Source organism: Amblyomma mixtum, chromosome 4 (assembly GCF_055824585.1).
Source record: "Amblyomma mixtum isolate Tamu chromosome 4, ASM5582458v1, whole genome shotgun sequence".
Lineage (NCBI taxonomy): Eukaryota > Metazoa > Arthropoda > Arachnida > Ixodida > Ixodidae > Amblyomma > Amblyomma mixtum.
In genome coordinates, this window is record NC_143015.1 from 1,942,097 (window position 1) to 1,959,944 (window position 17,848).

A 17,848-nucleotide genomic window follows, 5' to 3' on the forward strand; every position below is an offset into this window, starting at 1 on the left:
TGGTTCTCTCCTACCTCCCTAGCCACGCGTCGGGGTTTATTCGAGGGTTGGTTCTCTCCTGGCGCCTCCGCAGTCAAAGGCCACGAACAGGTCCAACGAACAGCCATGATGAAGGCAGGTGTGTGGAAGCGGCATTGTAATAGTTCGGCGGTTGAAGCCTTTTCCTGAAGCAGGAATGGGAATCCGTGTGTTGTGCAGTCGTACGGCCGAGCAGAACTTCACATTCATAGATGCACAGTTACGGTGTGTACAGGGTACTACTGGTGCTGCCCAAAGGCTCCCTAGCCGAACATCGGGGTTTAACAAGGGTTGGTTCTCTCCTACCTCCCTATCCATGCGTCGGGGTTTATTCGAGGGTTATTGCTCTCCTGGCGCCTCCGCAGTAAAAGGCCACCACCAGGTCCAGCGAACAGCCATGATGAAGTCAGGTGTGTGGAAGCGGCATTGTAGTAGCTCGGCGGTTGAAGTCTTTTCCTGGAGCAGGAATGGTAATCCGAGTGTTGTGCAGTAGTACGGCCGAGCAAAACTGCAAATTCATAGATGCACAGTTACGGTGTGTACAGGGTACTACCGCTGCTGCACAATGCCTCCCTCGCCGAGCATCGTAGTTTATACAGGGTAGGTTCTCTCCTACCTCCCTAGCCACGCGTCGGCGTTTAATCGAGGGTTGGTTCTCTCCTGGCGCCTCCGCAGTCAAAGGCCACCACCAGGTCCAGCGAAGAGCCATGATTTTGTGGAGGTGTGTGGAAGCGGCATTGTAGTAGTTCAGCGGCTGAAGTCTTTTCCTGAATCCTGAATGGGAATCCGTGTGTTGTGCAGTCGTACGGCCGAGCAAAACTGCTAAATTCATAGATGCACAGTTACGGTGTGTACAGGGTACTACTGCTGCTGCCCAAAGGCTCTCTAGCCGAGCATCGGGGTTTATCCAGGGTTGGTTCTCTCCTACCTCCCTAGCCACGCGTCGGGGTTTATTCGAGGGTTGGTTCTCTCCTGGCGCCTCCGCAGTCAAAGGCCACGAACAGGTCCAACGAACAGCCATGATGAAGGCAGGTGTGTGGAAGCGGCATTGTAATAGTTCGGCGGTTGAAGCCTTTTCCTCAAGCAGGAATGGGAATCCGTGTGTTGTGCAGTCGTACGGCTGAGCAGAACTTCAAATTCATAGATGCACAGTTACGGTGTGTACAGGGTACTACTGCTGCTGCCCAAAGGCTCCCTAGCCGAACATCGGGGTTTAACAAGGGTTGGTTCTCTCCTACCTCCCTATCCATGCGTCGGGGTTTATTCGAGGGTTATTGCTCTCCTGGCGCCTCCGCAGTAAAAGGCCACCACCAGGTCCAGCGAACAGCCATGATGAAGGCAGGTGTGTGGAAGCGGCATTGCAGTAGTCCGGCGGTTGAAGTCTTTTCCTGAATCATGAATGGGAATCCGAGTTTTGTGCAGTCGTACGGCCGAGCAAAACTGCTAAATTCATAGATGCACAGTTACGGTGTGTACAGGGTACTACTGCTGCTGCCCAAAGGCTCTCTAGCCGAGCATCGGGGTTTATCCAGGGTTGGTTCTCTCCTACCTCCCTAGCCACGCGTCGGGGTTTATGCGAGGGTTGGTTCTCTCCTGGCGCCTGCGCAGTCAGAGGCCACCAACAGGTCCAACGAACAGCCATGATGAAGGCAGGTGTGTGGAAGCGGCATTGTAGTAGTCCGGCGGTTGAAGTCTTTTCCTGAATCATGAATGGGAATCCGTGTGTTTTGCAGTCGTACGGCCGAGCAGAACTGCAAATTTATAGATGCACAGTTATGGTGCGTACAGGGTACTACTGCTGCTGCCCAATGGCTCCATAGCCGAGCATCGGGGTTTATCCAGGGATGGTTCTCTCCTACTTCCCTAGCCACGCGTCGGGGTTTATTCGAGGGGGTGTTCTCTCCTGGCGCCTCCGCAGTCAAAGGCCGCCACCAGGTCCAGCGAACAGCCATGATGAAGGCAGGTGTGTGGAAGCGGCATTGTAGTTGTTCGGCGGTTGCAGTCTTTTCCTGAAGCAGGAATGGAAATCCGTGTGTTGTGCAGAAGTACGGCCGAGCAGAACTGCAAATTCATAGATGCACAGTTACCGTGTGTGCATTGTACTACTGCTGCTTCCCAATGGCTCCCTAGCCGAGCATCGGGGTTTATCCAGGGTTGGTTCTCTCCTACCTCCCTAGCCACGCGTCGGGCTTTATTCGAGGGTTGGTTCTCTCCTGGCGCCTCCGCAGTCAAAGGACACCACCAGGTCCTGCGAACAGCCATGATGAAGGCAGGTGTGTGGAAGCGGCATTGTAATAGTTCGGCGGTTGAAGCCTTTTCCTGAAGCAGGAATGGGAATCCGTGTGTTGTGCAGTCGTACGGCCGAGCAGAACTGCAAATTCATAGATGTACAGTTACGGTGTGTACAGGGTACTACTGCTGCTGCCCAAAGGCTCCCTAGCCGGACACCGGGGTTTAACCAGGGTTGGTTCTCTCCTACCTCCCTATCCACGCGTCGGGGTTTATTCGAGGGTTGGTGCTCTCCTGGCGCCTCCGCAGTCAAAGGCCGCCACCAGGTCCAGCCAACAGCCATGATGAAGGCCGGCGTGTGGAAGCGGCAGAGTAGTAGTTCGGCGGTTGAAGTCTTTTCCTGAATCATGAATCGGAATCCGTGTGTTGTGCAGTCGTACGACCGAGCAGAACTGCAAATTCTTAGATGCACAGTTACGGTGTGTACAGGGTACTACTGCTGCTTCCCAATGGCTCCCTAGCCGAGCATCGGGGTTTATCCAGGGTTGGTTCTCTCCTACCTCCCTAGCCACGCGTCGGGCTTTATTCGAGGGTTGGTTCGCTCCTGGCGCCTCCGCAGTCAAAGGACACCACCAGGTCCTGCGAACAGCCATGATGAAGGCAGGTGTGTGGAAGCGGCATTGTAATAGTTCGGCGGTTGAAGCCTTTTCCTGAAGCAGGAATGGGAATCCGTGTGTTGTGCAGTCGTACGGCCGAGCAGAACTGCAAATTCATAGATGTACAGTTACGGTGTGTATAGGGTACTACTGCTGCTGCCCAAAGGCTCCCTAGCCGAACATCGGGGTTTAACCAGGGTTGGTTCTCTCCTACCTCCCTATCCACGCGTCGGGGTTTATTCGAGGGTTGGTGCTCTCCTGGCGCCTCCGCAGTAAAAGGCCACCACCAGGTCCAGTGAACAGCCATGATGAAGGCCGGCGTGTGGAAGCGGCAGAGTAGTAGTTCGGCGGTTGAAGTCTTTTCCTGAAGCAGGAATGGGAATCCGTGTGTTGTGCAGTCGTACGGCCGAGCAGAACTGCAAATTCATAGATGCACAGTTACGGAGTGTACAGGGTACTACTGCTGCTGCCCAAAGGCTCCCTAGCCGAGCATCGGGGTTTATCCAGGGTTGGTTCTCTCCTACCTCCCTAGCCACGCGTCGGGGTTTATTCGAGGCTTGGTTCTCTCCTGGCACCTCCGCAGTCAAAGGCCACCACCAGGTCCAGCGAACAGCCATGATGAAGGAAGGTGTGTGGAAGCCGCATTGTAATCGTTCTACGGTTGAGGTCTTTTTCTGAAGCAGGAACGAGAATCCGAGTGTTGTGCAGTCGTACGGCCGAGCAGAACTGCAAATTCATAGATGCACAGTTACGGAGTGTACAGGGTACTACTCCTGCGGCCCAATGGCTCCCTAGCCGAGCATCGGGGTTTATCCAGAGTTGGTTCTCTCCTACCTCCGTAGCCACGTGTCGGGGTTCATTCGAAGGTTGGTTCTCTCCTGGCGCCTCCGCAGTCAAAGGCCACCACCAGGTCCAGCGAAGAGCCATGATTTTGTGGAGGTGTGTGGAAGCGGCATTGTAGTAGTTCGGCGGTTGAAGTCTTTTCCTGAATCATGAATGGGAATCCGTGTGTTGTGCAGTCGTACGGCCGAGCAGAACTGCAAATTCATAGATGCAGAATTACGGTGTGTACAGGGTACTACTCCTGCGGCCCAATGGCTCCCTAGCCGAGCATCGGGGTTTATCCAGGGTTGGTTCTCTCCTACCTCCGTAGCCACGTGTCGGGGTTCATTCGAGGGTTGGTTCTCTCCTGGCGCCTCCGCAGTCAAAGGCCACCACCAGGTCCAGCGAAGAGCGATGATATTGTGGAGGTGTGTGGAAGCAGCATTGTAGTAGTTCGGCGGCTGAAGTCTTTTCCTGAAGCAAGAAGGGGAGTCCGTGTGTTGTGCTATCATACGGCCGAGCAGAACTGCAAATTCATAGATGCACAGTTATCGTGGGTACATTGTACTACTGCTGCTGCCCAAAGGCTCCCTAGCCGAGCATCGGGGTTTATCCAGGGTTGGTTCTCTCCTACCTCCCTAGCCACGCGTTGGCGTTTATTCGAGGCTTGGTTCTCTCCTGGCGCCTCCGCAGTCAAAGGCCACCACCAGGTCCTGCGAACAGCCAAGATGAAGGAAGGTGTGTGGAAGCCGCATTGTAATCGTTCTACGGTTGAAGTCTTTTTCTGAAGCAGGAACGAGAATCCGAGTGTTGTGCAGACGTACGGCCGAGCAAAACTGCAAATTCATAGATGCACAGTTACGGTGTGTACAGGGTACTACTGCTGCTGCCCAAAGGCTCTCTAGCCGAGCATCGGGGTTTATCCAGGGTTGGTTCTCTCCTACCTCCCTAGCCACGCGTCGGGGTTTATTCGAGGGAGTGTTCTCTCCTGGCGCCTCCGCAGTCAAAGGCCGCCACCAGGTCCAGCCAAGAGCCATGATGAAGGCCGGCGTGTGGAAGCGGCAGAGTAGTAGTTCGGCGGTTGAAGTCTTTTCCTGAATCATGAATGGGAATCCGTGTATTGTGCAGTCGTACGGCCGAGCAGAACTGCAAATTCATAGATGCACAGTTACGGTGTGTACAGGGTACTACTGCTGCTTCCCAATGGCTCCCTAGCCGAGCATCGGGGTTTATCCAGGGTTGGTTCTCTCCTACTTCCCTAGCCAAGCGTCGGGGTTTATTCGAGGGAGTGTTCTCTCCTGGCGCCTCCGCAGTCAAAGGCCGCCACCAGGTCCAGCCAAGAGCCATGATGAAGGCCGGCGTGTGGAAGCGGCAGAGTAGTAGTTCGGCGGTTGAAGTCTTTTCCTGAATCATGAATGGGAATCCGTGTATTGTGCAGTCGTACGGCCGAGCAGAACTGCAAATTCATAGATGCACAGTTACGGTGTGTACAGGGTACTACTGCTGCTTCCCAATGGCTCCCTAGCCGATCATCGGGGTTTATCCATGGTTGGTTCTCTCCTACCTCCGTAGCCACGTGTCGGGGTTCATTCGAGGGTTGGTTCTCTCCTGGCGCCTCCGCAGTCAAAGGCCACCACCAGGTCCAGCGAAGAGCCATGATTTTGTGGAGGTGTGTGGAAGCGGCATTGTAGTAGTTCGGCGGCTGAAGTCTTTTCCTGAATCCTGAATGGGAATCCGTGTGTTGTGCAGTCGTACGGCCGAGCAGAATTGAAAATTCATAGATGCACATTTACGGTGTGTACAGGGTACTACTGCTGCTTCCCAATGGCTCCCTAGCCGAGCATCGGGGTTTATCCAGGGTTGGTTCTCTCCTACCTCCCTAACAAGCGTCGGGGTTTATTCGAGGGGGTGTTCTCTCCTGGCGCCTCCGCAGTCAAAGGCCGCCACCAGGTCCAGCCAACAGCCATGATGAAGGCCGGCGTGTGGAAGCGGCAGAGTAGTAGTTCGGCGGTTGAAGTCTTTTCCTGAATCATGAATCGGAATCCGTGTGTTGTGCAGTCGTACGACCGAGCAGAACTGCAAATTCATAGATGCACAGTTACGGTGTGTACAGGGTACTACTGCTGCTTCCCAATGGCTCCCTAGCCGAGCATCGGGGTTTATCCAGGGTTGGTTCTCTCCTACCTCCCTAGCCACGCGTCGGGGTTTATTCGAGGGTTGGTTTTCTCCTGGCACCTCCGCAGTCAAAGGCCACCACCAGGTCCAGCGAACAGCCATGATGAAGGAAGGTGTGTGGAAGCCGCATTGTAATCGTTCTACGGTTGAAGTCTTTTTCTGAAGCAGGAACGAGAATCCGAGTGTTGTGCAGACGTACGGCCGAGCAAAACTGCAAATTCATAGATGCACAGTTACGGTGTGTACAGGGTACTACTGCTGCCCAAAGGCTCTCTAGCCGAGCATCGGGGTTTATCCTGGGTTGGTTCTCTCCTACCTCCCTAGCCACGCGTCGGGGTTTATTCGAGGGTTGGTTCTCTCCTGGCGCCTCCGAAGTCAAAGGCCACCAACAGGTCCAACGAACAGCCATGATGAAGGCAGGTGTGTGGAAGCGGCATTGTAGTATTTCGGCGGTTGAAGTCTTGTCCTGAATCCTGAATGGGAATCCGTGTGTTGTGCAGTCGTACGGCCGAGCAGAACTGCAAATTCATAGATGCACATTTACGGTGTGTACAGGGTACTACTGCTGCTTCCCAATGGCTCCCTAGCCGAGCATCGGGGTTTATCCAGGGTTGGTTCTCTCCTACTTCCCTAGCCAAGCGTCGGGGTTTATTCGAGGGAGTGTTCTCTCCTGGCGCCTCCGCAGTCAAAGGCCGCCACCAGGTCCAGCCAAGAGCCATGATGAAGGCCGGCGTGTGGAAGCGGCAGAGTAGTAGTTCGGCGGTTGAAGTCTTTTCCTGAATCATGAATGGGAATCCGTGTATTGTGCAGTCGTACGGCCGAGCAGAACTGCAAATTCATAGATGCACAGTTACGGTTTGTACAGGGTACTACTGCTGCTTCCCAATGGCTCCCTAGCCGATCATCGGGGTTTATCCATGGTTGGTTCTCTTCTACCTCCGTAGCCACGTGTCGGGGTTCATTCGAGGGTTGGTTCTCTCCTGGCGCCTCCGCAGTCAAAGGCCACCACCAGGTCCAGCGAAGAGCCATGATTTTGTGGAGGTGTGTGGAAGCGGCATTGTAGTAGTTCGGCGGCTGAAGTCTTTTCCTGAATCCTGAATGGGAATCCGTGTGTTGTGCAGTCGTACGGCCGAGCAGAATTGAAAATTCATAGATGCACATTTACGGTGTGTACAGGGTACTACTGCTGCTTCCCAATGGCTCCCTAGCCGAGCATCGGGGTTTATCCAGGGTTGGTTCTCTCCTACCTCCCTAACAAGCGTCGGGGTTTATTCGAGGGGGTGTTCTCTCCTGGCGCCTCCGCAGTCAAAGGCCGCCACCAGGTCCAGCCAACAGCCATGATGAAGGCCGGCGTGTGGAAGCGGCAGAGTAGTAGTTCGGCGGTTGAAGTCTTTTCCTGAATCATGAATCGGAATCCGTGTGTTGTGCAGTCGTACGACCGAGCAGAACTGCAAATTCATAGATGCACAGTTACGGTGTGTACAGGGTACTACTGCTGCTTCCCAATGGCTCCCTAGCCGAGCATCGGGGTTTATCCAGGGTTGGTTCTCTCCTACCTCCCTAGCCACGCGTCGGGCTTTATTCGAGGGTTGGTTCTCTCCTGGCGCCTCCGCAGTCAAAGGACACCACCAGGTCCTGCGAACAGCCATGATGAAGGCAGGTGTGTGGAAGCGGCATTGTAATAGTTCGGCGGTTGAAGCCTTTTCCTGAAGCAGGAATGGGAATCCGTGTGTTGTGCAGTCGTACGGCCGAGCAGAACTGCAAATTCATAGATGTACAGTTACGGTGTGTACAGGGTACTACTGCTGCTGCCCAAAGGCTCCCTAGCCGGACACCGGGGTTTAACCAGGGTTGGTTCTCTCCTACCTCCCTATCCACGCGTCGGGGTTTATTCGAGGGTTGGTGCTCTCCTGGCGCCTCCGCAGTCAAAGGCCGCCACCAGGTCCAGCCAACAGCCATGATGAAGGCCGGCGTGTGGAAGCGGCAGAGTAGTAGTTCGGCGGTTGAAGTCTTTTCCTGAATCATGAATCGGAATCCGTGTGTTGTGCAGTCGTACGACCGAGCAGAACTGCAAATTCTTAGATGCACAGTTACGGTGTGTACAGGGTACTACTGCTGCTTCCCAATGGCTCCCTAGCCGAGCATCGGGGTTTATCCAGGGTTGGTTCTCTCCTACCTCCCTAGCCACGCGTCGGGCTTTATTCGAGGGTTGGTTCGCTCCTGGCGCCTCCGCAGTCAAAGGACACCACCAGGTCCTGCGAACAGCCATGATGAAGGCAGGTGTGTGGAAGCGGCATTGTAATAGTTCGGCGGTTGAAGCCTTTTCTTGAAGCAGGAATGGGAATCCGTGTGTTGTGCAGTCGTACGGCCGAGCAGAACTGCAAATTCATAGATGTACAGTTACGGTGTGTATAGGGTACTACTGCTGCTGCCCAAAGGCTCCCTAGCCGAACATCGGGGTTTAACCAGGGTTGGTTCTCTCCTACCTCCCTATCCACGCGTCGGGGTTTATTCAAGGGTTGGTGCTCTCCTGGCGCCTCCGCAGTAAAAGGCCACCACCAGGTCCAGCGAACAGCCATGATGAAGGCCGGCGTGTGGAAGCGGCAGAGTAGTAGTTCGGCGGTTGAAGTCTTTTCCTGAAGCAGGAATGGGAATCCGTGTGTTGTGCAGTCGTACGGCCGAGCAGAACTGCAAATTCATAGATGCACAGTTACGGAGTGTACAGGGTAGTACTGCTGCTGCCCAAAGGCTCCCTAGCCGAGCATCGGGGTTTATCCAGGGTTGGTTCTCTCCTACCTCCCTAGGCACGCGTCGGGGTTTATTCGAGGCTTGGTTCTCTCCTGGCACCTCCGCAGTCAAAGGCCACCACCAGGTCCAGCGAACAGCCATGATGAAGGAAGGTGTGTGGAAGCCGCATTGTAATCGTTCTACGGTTGAGGTCTTTTTCTGAAGCAGGAACGAGAATCCGAGTGTTGTGCAGTCGTACGGCCGAGCAGAACTGCAAATTCATAGATGCACAGTTACGGAGTGTACAGGGTACTACTCCTGCGGCCCAATGGCTCCCTAGCCGAGCATCGGGGTTTATCCAGAGTTGGTTCTCTCCTACCTCCGTAGCCACGTGTCGGGGTTCATTCGAAGGTTGGTTCTCTCCTGGCGCCTCCGCAGTCAAAGGCCACCACCAGGTCCAGCGAAGAGCCATGATTTTGTGGAGGTGTGTGGAAGCGGCATTGTAGTAGTTCGGCGGCTGAAGTCTTTTCCTGAAGCAAGAAGGGGAATCCGTGTGTTGTGCTGTCATACGGCCGAGCAGAACTGCAAATTCATAGATGCACAGTTATCGTGTGTGCATTGTACTACTGCTGCTGCCCAAAAGCTCCCTAGCCGAGCATCGGGGTTTATCCAGGGTTGGTTCTCTCCTACCTCCCTAGCCCGGCGTCGGGTTTTATTCGAGGGTTGGTTCTCTCCTGGCGCCTCCGCAGTCAAAGGCCACCAACAGGTCCAACGAACAGCCATGATGAAGGCAGGTGTGTGGAAGCGGCAGAGTAGTAGTTCGGCGGTTGAAGTCTTTTCCTGAATCATGAATGGGAATCCGTGTGTTGTGCAGTCGTACGGCCGAGCAGAACTGCAAATTCATAGATGCAGAGTTGCGGTGTGTACAGGGTACTACTCCTGCGGCCCAATGGCTCCCTAGCCGAGCATCGGGGTTTATCCAGGGTTGGTTCTCTCCTACCTCCGTAGCCACGTGTCGGGGTTCATTCGAGGGTTGGTTCTCTCCTGGCGCCTCCGCAGTCAAAGGCCACCACCAGGTCCAGCGAAGAGCGATGATATTGTGGAGGTGTGTGGAAGCAGCATTGTAGTAGTTCGGCGGCTGAAGTCTTTTCCTGAAGCAAGAAGGGGAGTCCGTGTGTTGTGCTATCATACGGCCGAGCAGAACTGCAAATTCATAGATGCACAGTTATCGTGGGTACATTGTACTACTGCTGCTGCCCAAAGGCTCCCTAGCCGAGCATCGGGGTTTATCCAGGGTTAGTTCTCTCCTACCTCTCTAGCCACGCGTTGGCGTTTATTCGAGGCTTGGTTCTCTCCTGGCGCCTCCGCAGTCAAAGGCCACCACCAGGTCCTGCGAACAGCCAAGATGAAGGAAGGTGTGTGGAAGCCGCATTGTAATCGTTCTACGGTTGAAGTCTTTTTCTGAAGCAGGAACGAGAATCCGAGTGTTGTGCAGACGTACGGCCGAGCAAAACTGCAAATTCATAGATGCACAGTTACGGTGTGTACAGGGTACTACTGCTGCTGCCCAAAGGCTCTCTAGCCGAGCATCGGGGTTTATCCAGGGTTGGTTCTCTCCTACCTCCCTAGCCACGCGTCGGGGTTTATTCGAGGGTTGGTTCTCTCCTGGCGCCTCCGCAGTCAAAGGCCACGAACAGGTCCAACGAACAGCCATGATGAAGGCAGGTGTGTGGAAGCGGCATTGTAATAGTTCGGCGGTTGAAGCCTTTTCCTGAAGCAGGAATGGGAATCCGTGTGTTGTGCAGTCGTACGGCCGAGCAGAACTTCACATTCATAGATGCACAGTTACGGTGTGTACAGGGTACTACTGGTGCTGCCCAAAGGCTCCCTAGCCGAACATCGGGGTTTAACAAGGGTTGGTTCTCTCCTACCTCCCTATCCATGCGTCGGGGTTTATTCGAGGGTTATTGCTCTCCTGGCGCCTCCGCAGTAAAAGGCCACCACCAGGTCCAGCGAACAGCCATGATGAAGTCAGGTGTGTGGAAGCGGCATTGTAGTAGCTCGGCGGTTGAAGTCTTTTCCTGGAGCAGGAATGGTAATCCGAGTGTTGTGCAGTAGTACGGCCGAGCAAAACTGCAAATTCATAGATGCACAGTTACGGTGTGTACAGGGTACTACCGCTGCTGCACAATGCCTCCCTCGCCGAGCATCGTAGTTTATACAGGGTAGGTTCTCTCCTACCTCCCTAGCCACGCGTCGGCGTTTAATCGAGGGTTGGTTCTCTCCTGGCGCCTCCGCAGTCAAAGGCCACCACCAGGTCCAGCGAAGAGCCATGATGAAGGCAGGTGTGTGGAAGCGGCATTGTAGTAGTTCGGCGGCTGAAGTCTTTTCCTGAATCATGAATGGGAATCCGTGTGTTTTGCAGTCGTACGGCCGAGCAGAACTGCAAATTTATAGATGCACAGTTATGGTGCGTACAGGGTACTACTGCTGCTGCCCAATGGCTCCATAGCCGAGCATCGGGGTTTATCCAGGGATGGTTCTCTCCTACTTCCCTAGCCACGCGTCGGGGTTTATTCGAGGGGGTGTTCTCTCCTGGCGCCTCCGCAGTCAAAGGCCGCCACCAGGTCCAGCGAACAGCCATGATGAAGGCAGGTGTGTGGAAGCGGCATTGTAGTTGTTCGGCGGTTGCAGTCTTTTCCTGAAGCAGGAATGGAAATCCGTGTGTTGTGCAGAAGTACGGCCGAGCAGAACTGCAAATTCATAGATGCACAGTTACCGTGTGTGCATTGTACTACTGCTGCTTCCCAATGGCTCCCTAGCCGAGCATCGGGGTTTATCCAGGGTTGGTTCTCTCCTACCTCCCTAGCCACGCGTCGGGCTTTATTCGAGGGTCGGTTCTCTCCTGGCGCCTCCGCAGTCAAAGGACACCACCAGGTCCTGCGAACAGCCATGATGAAGGCAGGTGTGTGGAAGCGGCATTGTAATAGTTCGGCGGTTGAAGCCTTTTCCTGAAGCAGGAATGGGAATCCGTGTGTTGTGCAGTCGTACGGCCGAGCAGAACTGCAAATTCATAGATGTACAGTTACGGTGTGTACAGGGTACTACTGCTGCTGCCCAAAGGCTCCCTAGCCGGACACCGGGGTTTAACCAGGGTTGGTTCTCTCCTACCTCCCTATCCACGCGTCGGGGTTTATTCGAGGGTTGGTGCTCTCCTGGCGCCTCCGCAGTCAAAGGCCGCCACCAGGTCCAGCCAACAGCCATGATGAAGGCCGGCGTGTGGAAGCGGCAGAGTAGTAGTTCGGCGGTTGAAGTCTTTTCCTGAATCATGAATCGGAATCCGTGTGTTGTGCAGTCGTACGACCGAGCAGAACTGCAAATTCTTAGATGCACAGTTACGGTGTGTACAGGGTACTACTGCTGCTTCCCAATGGCTCCCTAGCCGAGCATCGGGGTTTATCCAGGGTTGGTTCTCTCCTACCTCCCTAGCCACGCGTCGGGCTTTATTCGAGGGTTGGTTCGCTCCTGGCGCCTCCGCAGTCAAAGGACACCACCAGGTCCTGCGAACAGCCATGATGAAGGCAGGTGTGTGGAAGCGGCATTGTAATAGTTCGGCGGTTGAAGCCTTTTCCTGAAGCAGGAATGGGAATCCGTGTGTTGTGCAGTCGTACGGCCGAGCAGAACTGCAAATTCATAGATGCACAGTTACGGAGTGTACAGGGTACTACTCCTGCGGCCCAATGGCTCCCTAGCCGAGCATCGGGGTTTATCCAGAGTTGGTTCTCTCCTACCTCCGTAGCCACGTGTCGGGGTTCATTCGAAGGTTGGTTCTCTCCTGGCGCCTCCGCAGTCAAAGGCCACCACCAGGTCCAGCGAAGAGCCATGATTTTGTGGAGGTGTGTGGAAGCGGCATTGTAGTAGTTCGGCGGTTGAAGTCTTTTCCTGAATCATGAATGGGAATCCGTGTGTTGTGCAGTCGTACGGCCGAGCAGAACTGCAAATTCATAGATGCAGAATTACGGTGTGTACAGGGTACTACTCCTGCGGCCCAATGGCTCCCTAGCCGAGCATCGGGGTTTATCCAGGGTTGGTTCTCTCCTACCTCCGTAGCCACGTGTCGGGGTTCATTCGAGGGTTGGTTCTCTCCTGGCGCCTCCGCAGTCAAAGGCCACCACCAGGTCCAGCGAAGAGCGATGATATTGTGGAGGTGTGTGGAAGCAGCATTGTAGTAGTTCGGCGGCTGAAGTCTTTTCCTGAAGCAAGAAGGGGAGTCCGTGTGTTGTGCTATCATACGGCCGAGCAGAACTGCAAATTCATAGATGCACAGTTATCGTGGGTACATTGTACTACTGCTGCTGCCCAAAGGCTCCCTAGCCGAGCATCGGGGTTTATCCAGGGTTGGTTCTCTCCTACCTCCCTAGCCACGCGTTGGCGTTTATTCGAGGCTTGGTTCTCTCCTGGCGCCTCCGCAGTCAAAGGCCACGAACAGGTCCAACGAACAGCCATGATGAAGGCAGGTGTGTGGAAGCGGCATTGTAATAGTTCGGCGGTTGAAGCCTTTTCCTGAAGCAGGAATGGGAATCCGTGTGTTGTGCAGTCGTAAGGCCGAGCAGAACTTCACATTCATAGATGCACAGTTACGGTGTGTACAGGGTACTACTGGTGCTGCCCAAAGGCTTCCTAGCCGAACATCGGGGTTTAACAAGGGTTGGTTCTCTCCTACCTCCCTATCCATGCGTCGGGGTTTATTCGAGGGTTATTGCTCTCCTGGCGCCTCCGCAGTAAAAGGCCACCACCAGGTCCAGCGAACAGCCATGATGAAGTCAGGTGTGTGGAAGCGGCATTGTAGTAGCTCGGCGGTTGAAGTCTTTTCCTGGAGCAGGAATGGTAATCCGAGTGTTGTGCAGTAGTACGGCCGAGCAAAACTGCAAATTCATAGATGCACAGTTACGGTGTGTACAGGGTACTACCGCTGCTGCACAATGCCTCCCTCGCCGAGCATCGTAGTTTATACAGGGTAGGTTCTCTCCTACCTCCCTAGCCACGCGTCGGCGTTTAATCGAGGGTTGGTTCTCTCCTGGCGCCTCCGCAGTCAAAGGCCACCATAAGGTCCAGCGAAGAGCCATGATTTTGTGGAGGTGTGTGGAAGCGGCATTGTAGTAGTTCGGCGGCTGAAGTCTTTTCCTGAATCCTGAATGGGAATCCGCGTGTTGTGCAGTCGTACGGCCGAGCAAAACTGCTAAATTCATAGATGCACAGTTACGGTGTGTACAGGGTACTACTGCTGCTGCCCAAAGGCTCTCTAGCCGAGCATCGGGGTTTATCCAGGGTTGGTTCTCTCCTACCTCCCTAGCCACGCGTCGGGGTTTATTCGAGGGTTGGTTCTCTCCTGGCGCCTCCGCAGTCAAAGGCCACGAACAGGTCCAACGAACAGCCATGATGAAGGCAGGTGTGTGGAAGCGGCATTGTAATAGTTCGGCGGTTGAAGCCTTTTCCTGAAGCAGGAATGGGAATCCGTGTGTTGTGCAGTCGTACGGCTGAGCAGAACTTCAAATTCATAGATGCACAGTTACGGTGTGTACAGGGTACTACTGCTGCTGCCCAAAGGCTCCCTAGCCGAACATCGGGGTTTAACAAGGGTTGGTTCTCTCCTACCTCCCTATCCATGCGTCGGGGTTTATTCGAGGGTTATTGCTCTCCTGGCGCCTCCGCAGTAAAAGGCCACCACCAGGTCCAGCGAACAGCCATGATGAAGGCAGGTGTGTGGAAGCGGCATTGCAGTAGTCCGGCGGTTGAAGTCTTTTCCTGAATCATGAATGGGAATCCGAGTTTTGTGCAGTCGTACGGCCGAGCAAAACTGCTAAATTCATAGATGCACAGTTACGGTGTGTACAGGGTACTACTGCTGCTGCCCAAAGGCTCTCTAGCCGAGCATCGGGGTTTATCCAGGGTTGGTTCTCTCCTACCTCCCTAGCCACGCGTCGGGGTTTATGCGAGGGTTGGTTCTCTCCTGGCGCCTGCGCAGTCAGAGGCCACCAACAGGTCCAACGAACAGCCATGATGAAGGCAGGTGTGTGGAAGCGGCATTGTAGTAGTCCGGCGGTTGAAGTCTTTTCCTGAATCATGAATGGGAATCCGTGTGTTTTGCAGTCGTACGGCCGAGCAGAACTGCAAATTTATAGATGCACAGTTATGGTGCGTACAGGGTAATACTGCTGCTGCCCAATGGCTCCATAGCCGAGCATCGGGGTTTATCCAGGGATGGTTCTCTCCTACTTCCCTAGCCACGCGTCGGGGTTTATTCGAGGGGGTGTTCTCTCCTGGCGCCTCCGCAGTCAAAGGCCGCCACCAGGTCCAGCGAACAGCCATGATGAAGGCAGGTGTGTGGAAGCGGCATTGTAGTTGTTCGGCGGTTGCAGTCTTTTCCTGAAGCAGGAATGGAAATCCGTGTGTTGTGCAGAAGTACGGCCGAGCAGAACTGCAAATTCATAGATGCACAGTTACCGTGTGTGCATTGTACTACTGCTGCTGCCCAAAGGCTCCCTAGCCGAGCATCGGGATTTATCCAGTGTTGGTTCTCTCCTATCTCCCTAGCCACGCGTCGGGGTATATTCGAGGGGGTGTTCTCTCCTGGCGCATCCGCAGTCAAAGGCCACCACCAGGTCCAGCGAACAGCCATGACGAAGGCAGGTGTGTGGAAGCGGCATTGTAGTAGTTCGGCGGTTGAAGTCTTTTCCTGAAGCAGGAATGTAAATCCGTGTGTTGTGCAGTCGTACGGCCGAGCAGAACTGCAAATTCATAGATGCACAGTTGCCGTGTGTACATTGTACTACTGCTGCTGCCCAAAGGCTCCCTAGCCGAGCATCGGGGTTTATCTCGGGTTGGTTCTCTCTTACCTCCCTAGCCACGCGTCAGCGTTTATTCGAGGGTTGGTTCTCTCCTGGCGCCTCCGCAGTCAAAGGCCACCGCCAGGTCCTGCGAACAGCCATGATGAAGGCAGGTGCGTGGAAGCGGCATTGTAATCGTTCTACGGTTGAAGTCTTTTCCTGAATCATGAATGGGAATCCGTGTGTTGTGCAGTCGTACGGCTGAGCACAACTGCAAATTCATAGATGCACAGTTACGGTGTATACAGGGTACTACTGCTGCTGCCCAATGGCTCCCTAGCTGAGCATCGGGGTTTATCCAGGGTTGGTTCTCTCCTACCTCCCTAGCCACGCGTCGAGGTTTATTCGAGGGGGTGTTCTCTCCTGGCGGCTCCGCAGTCAAAGGCCACCACCAGGTCTAGCGAACAGCCATGATGAAGGCCGGCGTGTGGAAGCGGCAGAGTAGTAGTCCGGCGGTTGAAGTCTTTTCCTGAATCATGAATGGGAATCCGAGTTTTGTGCAGTCGTACGGCCGAGCAAAACTGCTAAATTCATAGATGCACAGTTACGGTGTGTACAGGGTACTACTGCTGCTGCCCAAAGGCTCTCTAGCCGAGCATCGGGGTTTATCCAGGGTTGGTTCTCTCCTACCTCCCTAGCCACGCGTCGGGGTTTATGCGAGGGTTGGTTCTCTCCTGGCGCCTGCGCAGTCAGAGGCCACCAACAGGTCCAACGAACAGCCATGATGAAGGCAGGTGTGTGGAAGCGGCATTGTAGTAGTCCGGCGGTTGAAGTCTTTTTCTGAACCAGGAATGGGAATCCGAGTGTTTTGCAGTCGTACGGCCGAGCAGAAATGGAAATTCATAGATGCACAGTTACGGTGTGTACAGGGTACTACTCCTGCTGCCCAATGGCTCCCTAGCCGAGCATCGGGGTTTATCCAGGGTTTGTTCTCTCCTACCTCCGTAGCCACACGTCGGGGTTTATTCGAGGGTTGGGTTTCACCTGGCGCCTCCGTAGTCAAAGGCCACCACCAGGTCCACCGAACAGCCATGATGAAGGCAGGCGTGTGGAAGCGGCATAGTAGTAGTTCGGCGGTTTAAGTCTTTTCCAGAAGCAGGAATGGGAATCCGCGTTTTGTGCAGTCGTACGGCCGAGCAAAACTGCTAAATTCATAGATGCACAGTTACGGTGTGTACAGGGTACTACTGCTGCTGCCCAAAGGCTCCCTAGCCGAGCATCGGGGTTTATACAGGGTTGGTTCTCTCCTACCTCCCTAGCCACGCGTCGGGGTTTATTCGAGGGTTGGTTCTCTCCTGGCACCTCCGCAGTCAAAGGCCACCACCAGGTCCAGCGAACAGCCATGATGAAGGAAGGTGTGTGGAAGCGGCATTGTAATCGTTCTACGTTTGAAGTCTTTTTCTGAAGCAGGAACTGGAATCCGAGTGTTGTGCAGTCGTACGGCCCAGCAAAACTGCTAATTCATAGATGCACAGTTACGGTGTGTACAGGGTGCTACTGCTGCTGCCCAAAGGCTCTCTAGCCGAGCATCGGGGTTTATCCAGGGTTGGTTCTCTACTACCTCCCTAGCCACGAGTCGGGGTTTATTCGAGGGTTGGTTCTCTCCTGGCGCCTGCGCAGTCAAAGGCCACCAACAGGTCAAACGAACAGCCATGATGAAGGCAGGTGTGTGGAAGCGGATTTGCAGTAGTTCGGCGGTTGAAGTCTTTTCCAGAAGCAGGAATGGGAATCCGAGTTTTGTGCAGTCGTACGGCCGAGCAAAACTGCTAAATTCATAGATGCACAGTTACGGTGTGTACAGGGTACTACTGCTGCTGCCCAAAGGCTCTCTAGCCGAGCATCGGGGTTTATCCAGGGTTGGTTCTCTCCTACCTCCCTAGCCACGCGTCAGGGTTTATTCGAGGGTTGGTTCTCTCCTGGCGCCTCCGCAGTCAAAGGCCACGAACAGGTCCAACGAACAGCCATGATGAAGGCAGGTGTGTGGAAGCGGCATTGTAATAGTTCGGCGGTTGAAGCCTTTTCCTGAAGCAGGAATGGGAATCCGTGTGTTGTGCAGTCGTACGGCTGAGCAGAAATTCAAATTCATAGATGCACAGTTACGGTGTGTACAGGGTACTACTGCTGCTGCCCAAAGGCTCCCTAGCCGAACATCGGGGTTTAACAAGGGTTGGTTCTCTCCTACCTCCCTATCCATGCGTCGGGGTTTATTCGAGGGTTATTGCTCTCCTGGCGCCTCCGCAGTAAAAGGCCACCACCAGGTCCAGCGAACAGCCATGATGAAGTCAGGTGTGTGGAAGCGGCATTGTAGTAGCTCGGCGGTTGAAGTCTTTTCCT